A 9,123-nucleotide genomic window follows, 5' to 3' on the forward strand; every position below is an offset into this window, starting at 1 on the left:
GAATGCTGGAAGAACACAAATCATATTGTCCCTGTTTCCATCAAAGAAAAAAATAAAGTGAAATACATATTTTTTTTAAATACTATCCCCATTCCGCCATCACTGATTTTGCCTCTCTAGCCCCACCATAAACTTAGCACATGCAAGGCTTATTTTTTCTAGCAGAGGATTTTGACATTTGAGTTGTGATTTTTTCTAAATTCCAAAACACTGTGGGGGTGAAATTTTTTCCCTCATTTACTGGGGTTTTTGTCGCACCATTGTTTGTCTTTTGACTAAGGGCTCTTTCACACTTGCGTTGTTGGGATCTGGCGTGCCCTTCCGTTGCCGGAGGTGCCCACCGGACCCGTAACACCGCAAGTGAACTGAAAGCATTTGAAGACTGATCAGTCTTCAAAATGCGTTCAGTGTTACTATGGCAGCCAGGACGCTATTAAAGTCCTGGTTGCCATGGTGGTAGTGGTGGGGAGCGGGGGAGCAGTGTGCTTGCCGCCCGTGCGGCTCCCGGGGCGCTCTGGGGTGGCGTCGGGGCGCCCCATGCGCATGGATGACGTGATCCATGCGATCGCGTGTTCCATGCTTGTGGGGCGCCCTGGCGTCGCTCTGGGGCGCCCCGGGGGCCGCGCGGACGGTGGGTGTGCTGCTCCCCCGCTCCCCACTACACTTTACCATGGCAGACAGGACTTTAGCGTCCTGGCAGCCATGGTAACCATTCAGAAAAAGCTGAACGTCGGATCCGGTAATGCGCCGAAACGACGTTTAGCTTAAGGCCGGATCCGGATTAATGCCTTTCAATGGGCATTAATTCCGGATCCGGCCTTGCGGCAAGTGTTCAGGATTTTTGGCTGGAGCAAAAAGCGCAGCATGCTGCGGTATTTTCTCCGGCCAAAAAACGTTCCGGTCCTGAACTGAAGACATCCTGATGCATCCTGAACGGATTTCTCTCCATTCAGAATGCATTGGGATAATCCTGATCAGGATTTTTCCGGGCATAGAGCCCCGACGACGGAACTCTATGCCGGAAAAGAACAACGCAAGTGTGAAAGAGCCCTTACTTGAAAAAAATCAAGTAGAAATGTGCGTTGTGTTTCAACTGCATTTTGCATGGCATTTATTATTACCAATTAATGTTTTCATACTGCTCTACACGGGAAGTAATATTACAGGGGGGGGGACTGGCTTTCCTACACAAAAATGCAAGGCATGACACCATTAAAATTCAGTAGTACTCAAACACCTTCTTTTGCCAAAAATGCCACAAAAACTATAGGTGGCAGCAGCTTTCTACATACAAATTGTTTTTGTACAGGGGCTTGGCAACCATTTACAGATCCCATATGCCACCTAAAGTAGGAGGAGCACTACTAAAACATGATGTTGTTGGGGCAAAGTGCATATACTTAGTTTATTATACTTGGCTGGTTAAACTGAAATTACAGAAAGAGAATTACATGTTACCCCTTTTTTACCCGTTTCCCCTTTTCTCCTACATAAAACATCACAAAAATTTAAATATGTCAGTTCTGTCTTAGTACAGTCTTAGTAGTTTGCCAATTGCAGTGACCTAGTGGTTCACCGATAAAGGGTTAACATTGTGATTTATTTTTTAAGAGTTAATACTGTGGTTTGCCACTGCTTGTTTACTGGTATGATTATTAATGCAGTATGAATCCCAAAAAGTAATATATAGGTGGGAAATAGTTAAAATTCACAGTCTTAGTTTAGTTGCAGGAATACTGGCAGGACCTGAAGCCCCATCCCCAACCCCACCCCAGTTAGAATGTGTAAAAGAGCCTGCTAGTTAACAGGCAAGAGAAACAACTTACTTGGAACTTGTATATGCTGCTGCAAAGTACACCTAAAGAAAGGCCTTATCTGGCATTGAATATTTACAGAAGTTTTAGAACCATTTTCAAGGCTGTGCTTGGGCTAAGACAATAAAATAAACACACCTTTATGGCAACAAACTTTACTGCTTGTGGTAAGAGTTATTTGTTTCTGGCACCTGCAAAACTTTTGAGATAGACTGGCCATTCAGTTCTAAGGACTGCACCCCACATACAGGGCATTGCAGAAAGTGTTAATGAGAATGGTGGTTTATTTGGGAGGACTTCCTAGTCTATCTAGAGAGACTCAGAGAGGACTATTACCATCATTGCTGCCCGCTATAAACAACCTCTGGAAGAATCCTGTTGTGTTATATACCTCAAAATTGAGCCTGCTGTTTGCATTTTACTGTAACTCCCATCAACTGCGCAGTAAATAGAGATTTTATTTATACTAACCAAATGGGCCTGGCCATTTCCTCAACCATATGCCAGCCCTATCAGCTTTCCCTTCTGCCTTGCACCCTCATCCACCTAACATCAAAGGCACCCCAGCCACCACCAGGGGAAGAAGGGGTGTGCCCCTCTCTCTGCAGTAGCGTATGGAAGCTCTGGAAAGAGGGATTAGCCATCGTGAAGACTATAACCACCTTTATTGCCGACACCACTCTCATTCCCTCCAACTCCGGCCACCGCACCTACATACACTCACCTAAAGAATTATTAGGAACACCTGTTCTATTTCTCATTAATGCAATTATCTAGTCAACCAATCACATGGCAGTTGCTTCAATGCATTTAGGGGTGTGGTCCTGGTCAAGACAATCTCCTGAACTTCAAACTGAATGTCAGAATGGGAAAGAAAGGTGATTTAAGCAATTTTGAGCGTGGCATGGTTGTTGGTGCCAGACGGGCCGGTCTGAGTATTTCACAATCTGCTCAGTTACTGGGATTTTCACGCACAACCATTTCTAGGGTTTACAAAGAATGGTGTGAAAAGGGAAAAACATCCAGTATGCGGCAGTCCTGTGGGCAAAAATGCCTTGTGGATGCTAGAGGTCAGAGGAGAATGGGCCGACTGATTCAAGCTGATAGAAGAGCAACGTTGACTGAAAAAACCACTCGCTACAACCGAGGCATGCAGCAAAGCATTTGTGAAGCCACAACACGCACAACCTTGAGGCGGATGGGCTACAACAGCAGAAGACCCCACTGGGTACCACTCATCTCCACTACAAATAGGAAAAAGAGGCTACAATTTGCACGAGCTCACCAAAATTGGACTGTTGAAGACTGGAAAAATGTTGCCTGGTCTGATGAGTCTCGATTTCTGTTGAGACATTCAAATGGTAGAGTCCGAATTTGGCGTAAACAGAATGAGAACATGTATCCATCCTCTGATGGCTACTTCCAGCAGGATAATGCACCATGTCACAAAGCTCGAATCATTTCAAATTGGTTTCTTGAACATGACAATAAGTTCACTGTACTAAATTGGCCCCCACAGTCACCAGATCTCAACCCAATAGAGCATCTTTGGGATGTGGTGGAACGGGAGCTTCGTGCCCTGGATGTGCATCCCTCAAATCTCCATCAACTGCAAGATGCTATCCTATCAATATGGGCCAACATTTCTAAAGAATGCTATCAGCACCTTGTTGAATCAATGCCACGTAGAATTAAGGCAGTTCTGAAGGCAAAAGGGGGTCCAACACCGTATTAGTATGGTGTTCCTAATAATTCTTTAGGTGAGTGTAGCTCTGGACCAACGCACTGCAAAAATTATTCACCCTTAGAATATTTCATTCCAAAAGGTGACATTTTGCTCTGGACATTTAAAGGCATTAAAAATCCTTGGTCTTTAAAGGGTTACATTTCAAATTCTGCTGTTTCTCGTAGCTCATATGAAAGTTACACAATAAGGCCTCATGCACATGACCGTATCCATTTTGCGGTCCGCAAATCTCGGATCCACAAAACATGGATCTGATTTGCAAAAAATGCAGATATACAGTCATGTGCATGAGGCCTTAGGGTATGCCTGAATAAGAGACATCATCCACACATTTCTTTTGTAAAAACAAAAAAAAGCCACCATAAAAAAAATGCATGCCGCATGGAAAGAAAAAAATGCAAGTGGTTTTTATGTTTTTTTTCATGTGTGTAGAGACCCTTAGAGGGGGGAATAATACTGAAGTTTAGCTAGAGAATCATATTGTTAAGCACTGATCTCCTAGTTTTTGACACATATAATGATAATGATGTCATCTTATTATAGTCACACTAATGATTTTCATTGCTTGTTTTATCATGTATTTCATTAGGGCCAATGCTTTGTTATGGATCAGGAAGGGAGAGCACAGAGGTGAAAGCATAATGATAAATCACAAACCCATTATTCGGCTGCACAGCTGAATAAGGTTCCAGAGGGGCATTGAAGTATGTCACAAAAGAATAAACCTGACACACAGGAATAAAAATGAAAGCTTTCAGCAAAAAACGGGAAGTGTCTCGAGGCAGATATTTCACAATCACCGGGGTCAAATTTTTAGAAGTCCTTTTTAGAAATAGGTCTGTTAATTGTCAGCCAGCATTTCACATATGTCAGACAGAGATAAAATAAAGTAAAATATTTTAAAGCAGAAAGAAGCTTCCATAATTTCCACAACAAAAATTTCATGAAATGACATATTTTTACATATTTTCTTTCATATCATGTATGTATGGTATGTCCTACACTTCATGCATAGCCCCATATCCATATTTCGGTCTGCAAAAAATAATTCCGTAAAATACAGTTCTCCTGTGCATTCAGTATTTTATTCACTCCCATTTCTAGAAATGGCTATTCTCATCTGCAATCTAGACAAGAACAGGACATATTCTCTAATTTGTGGAACAGTCACATGGATCAGAAAAAAATGTGGATGTGTGCATGGCCCCATAGAAATGAATGGGTTAGTGTGCTATCCTCCAAAAAATAATCATGAAACATATTATTGTGTGCACAAGGTTTTATAAATTGTCAGGAGTAGAGACGGAAAGTCCATTTCTTATTAACCTCTTAGAAATGTATATATTCAATATGTGTGAAGTTTAGGTTTGCTTTTTGTATAATATTAGATAATTGTATTGAATGTAACTCCCGAACACACACCTCTTCACAAAAAATAGGAGATCTCCAAAAATAAAGCTGGGAATCAGTAGATTCACAATTTACATTCCCCACAGCATCTCAGTAAGCCCAGCAGCAGGCACAGACGGTGTTATAACAGTGCATGTCTGCTGCAGCCTAGGAAGATATAGGCTCCTGGAATTTGTATGGAATGCTGAGGAATTAAAGAAAGGTCACTTTCCTATCACTCCTGCTGGTGGAAGAGTTGGTTCTAATACGACAGATATACAAGACAATCTTCTTGACAAGTCTGTTTCAGCAGCTACTTACATTCCACATGAAGTAACTACTGTATGCTGGAGAATATTTTGCTGGAATTCAGCAGCGCGCCCTTTCTCTGTTAGGTTATGGCCACACAGTCAGGTTTCTGAATAGGGTTTGGGAAGCCAAAACCAGGAGTGAATTCAAAAAAGTGAAGAATTCATACCTGTCCTTTATACTTTTGATTTTGGCCAAAACTGCATGCAGAAACCTGACCGTGTGGTCGTACCCTTATTTCTCCAAGAAATTAATATATCCCTACAAACAGGAGCTCACCCAGAAATTTAACCTGTGCTTGTGTGGAAAGTAGTATCAGTGAGCTGCCTGCTTATTCCTCCCTAATGTCAAGTCCTTTAGTGCCTCCGTGTTCTCTGTCTTAGCAGCCGGGAGCCACAGTCTGTTTTCTCTTCCTCATGTATAATAAGATGTACAGGCAGGAGAGGAGAGAAGCTGGTGCAGAGTGCTGACGTCCGTCTTGCTCACCGATATCAGGCTCTCGTGCTCTCTCTCTCTCTACACAGGGATTATTACAAGTACAGTATTAGCTAAAACAGACATGTCAGGAGCAGTGACAGGTCCTCTTTGAGTGCTTTAATAGGGTCACTGTCATTTCGTTGGGACATAGTTCTAATAAAAGGTGCTCCGGCATTGTTATTTTATGGGGAATAAAAGTATGTACTAAACCAGACATGTCAGGGAATATAACAGCTCCACTACAAGCAGTTCTAGCAGTATAGATCAACCAAATAAAGTGACCCTATACACACCATTGGGCAGTTCTTTTGGGACAAATCTGTATGCAGTAACTTATTTTTGCATTATATCCAAATGTATCCAATATATATATAAAATTTGTGGCATAATTCTTTCTAGTGAAAAAATAGCTACATTCCCATAGATAATATTTTAGCCTATAACAGTGGTGGCTAACCTATGGCACAAGTGCCAGAGGTAGCACTCAGACCCCTCTCTGTGGGCACCCGCACTCTGGAAAAATTCTATGGTGTACCAATATGCCTTAGCCCTAGAATATACAGTCCATATTAGACAGTAGCAATGTTCACCGACTGGATACAAAGGCTGTTAGAATATCTATGTACTGTATGTCTAGGCATTGATTTGATGCAGTTGTTTAGTTGCTAAGGATATGGCCACGCAAGGCAGAGTTTCCACACAGCCAATTTTGCCATGCATTTCATCCTATGCATTGCAAACTGTGAAATCCATGGTACAATCTGCAGCACAAATTGACATGCTGTTAATTGAACATATGCACCACAGGTAGATTTATACTGCAGATTTGCTTTGCAGCATGTGGATGAGATTTCTTAAAATCAAAAAGGACAAGAATAGGACATGTTCTATTTTTTATTTATTTTTGCGTGGCGTGGCTGCAGAACCGAGCAATGGATGCATTTTATGCGGTTTTATGAGTATCAAAAAAATGCTATGAATTTGCCACACACAAATCCACAGTGGCAAATCCATAGCATATCTGTTCCATGTGGACATACCCTAAGGAGGACCTATCTGGTCTTCTCATATGTACAGTTGAAACCAGAAGTTTGCATACACTATATAAAAAGACACATATGCATGTTTTTCTCAATATCTGACATGAAATCAGAATAAACCTTTCCTGTTTTGGTCAATTAGGATTACCATAATTATTATTATTTCCCAAATGCAAGAATAATGAGAATGTTTTTAGGCATTTTTATTACTTTCTGCAATGTCAAACGTTTACATACACTAAGATTACTATGCCTTTAAACAATTCTGGACTGTCCATATGATGATGTCATATGTTTGGAAGCTTCTGTTAGGTTTGTTGGCAACATCTGAGTTAATTAGAGACACACCTGTGGATGTATTTAAATGCACACCTGAAACACACTGCTTCTTTGTGTAGCATCATGGGAAAGTCTAAAGAAATCAGCCAAGATATCAGGAAGAGAACTGTGGACTTGCACAAGTCTGGCTCAACCTTGGGTGCAATTTCAAAATACCTGAAGGTGCCTCGTTCATCTGTACAAACAATTATACACAAGTTGATTATAGAGTAAAGTGACTGGCACTCGACCTTTGACACCATGAATTGGTATATAGGAATACAATTTATTTGCAGAGTAAAATGTAAAATGTGGATGAAATGGTTCATACAATATGTATAAAATTGCAGATAAGAATACTTATGATGATTAATACAGTATATACAATATGTATAAAATCGCAGATAAGAACAATTGTGATGATTACTGCAGTATGAATAAAATCGCAGATAAGATAGCTAAAATATGGGCATCGCTAGGTGAATTAGAGGAGAAATGGAATTTACAGAAACCAACTCAATTTCCCTACTTACAGGTTCAAAGCTATGTAAAGAGCCTAATGGGAGATCTATCTAGTGAAGGGCAACGGAACAAGTTTGACTCATTCCTGGGGCATAAGAGTAAGATGTCTATCTCAGGGATCTATAACGCACTTAGAGCCACCAGGGAGGATTCTTTAGTGGTGAATTTATTCAAGAAATGGGAAAATCTATTGGGAGTGACAGAATTAGAGACAATTGCTCAGTCAGGTATTCAGGCATTGTATAAAGCAGTCCCTAATGAAAAGATGAGGGAAACCCAGTTCAAGATACTTCACGGGGCAATATATGGGTTTGACTTACCGTCTTCACAAGCTAGACCTGATAGAATTACCGCTTGTCCAAAATGTGATACTCCAGGGACAGATTTGTATCACGGTCTTTGGGCATGTTCCAGATTGGGTAGATTTTGGTCTCAAGTGTTTTCAATAGTGAAACGGCTCGGTAATGGCCGGTCTGAATTATCGCCATTAGTAGTCATATCAGGCGGAAGAAAAAGAGTCAACGGAAATTGAGGGGGGCAGAGAGAAGAAGGGATTGTCTGTGCTTGATCATAAGATATTGCTGGAAGCAAAAAGATGCATATTGACACTGTGGTTGTCAGCAGACATCCCCAGTGCTGAAATGTTGCTGAGTCGATTCAACCATTTATTCCATTTAGAATTGTGTGATGCTATCACCAGGAAAGAAATATTGGGGAAAAAATTGTACAAAACATGGAAGATATTTATGTTACATTATGTTCCCAAATCAGAATATTCCACACTGATGGAACCCTTTAAATTCACAGCGTGGTACCTACAAGAAGATTTGAAGGACCAGTTGGGGGACCTGAAAGTTTGACTAATGGGTCTTACAAGGGAAATGGATTAGACTGTTATTCCCAGAGATAGGGATAGTACCGATATTGAGTAGCCGAGACGTTCAGGAAGGACAATAGTGGGGAGGGAGTGGGGGGGAGGAGAGTACGGAGGGGGGGGACAGGGTAGGATGGGGAATAAAATAAAAAACTGTATGTTTGGTTTTGACTGGAAAGTATCCTTTGCAAAATGTGAATTTAACAGATTTTTGCCTTATTGAGGTCATTGCCTCCAATATGGATGTGTTATGATTCTGTCTTTTGTCATGCCAATAAAAAATTTTGACAAAAAAAAAGATAGCTAAAATAATTCGCATATGTAAAATCGTATGGCTAAAAATCGCAATTATACCACACACACCAACATGAATTCACATTGGTATATATTATAGTCCCAGGTTTGCCCCTAGCTACGCCAATCTGTTCATGGCCCAATGGGAATTGAACCACATCACTCCTAGGCCGGGGGCAGACCTAGTCCTCTGGCAACGTTATATAGATGACATTCTAAGATTGAACCCCATAAAATCGTTCATGAACTGAATAGACATATGTACAACCTACAATTTACAGCCAACATAAGTCAATCTCAAGTGGAATTCCTTGGCCTACAAATCACAGTGGAACATGA

Source organism: Bufo bufo, chromosome 2 (genome assembly GCF_905171765.1).
Source record: "Bufo bufo chromosome 2, aBufBuf1.1, whole genome shotgun sequence".
NCBI classification, from domain to species: domain Eukaryota; kingdom Metazoa; phylum Chordata; class Amphibia; order Anura; family Bufonidae; genus Bufo; species Bufo bufo.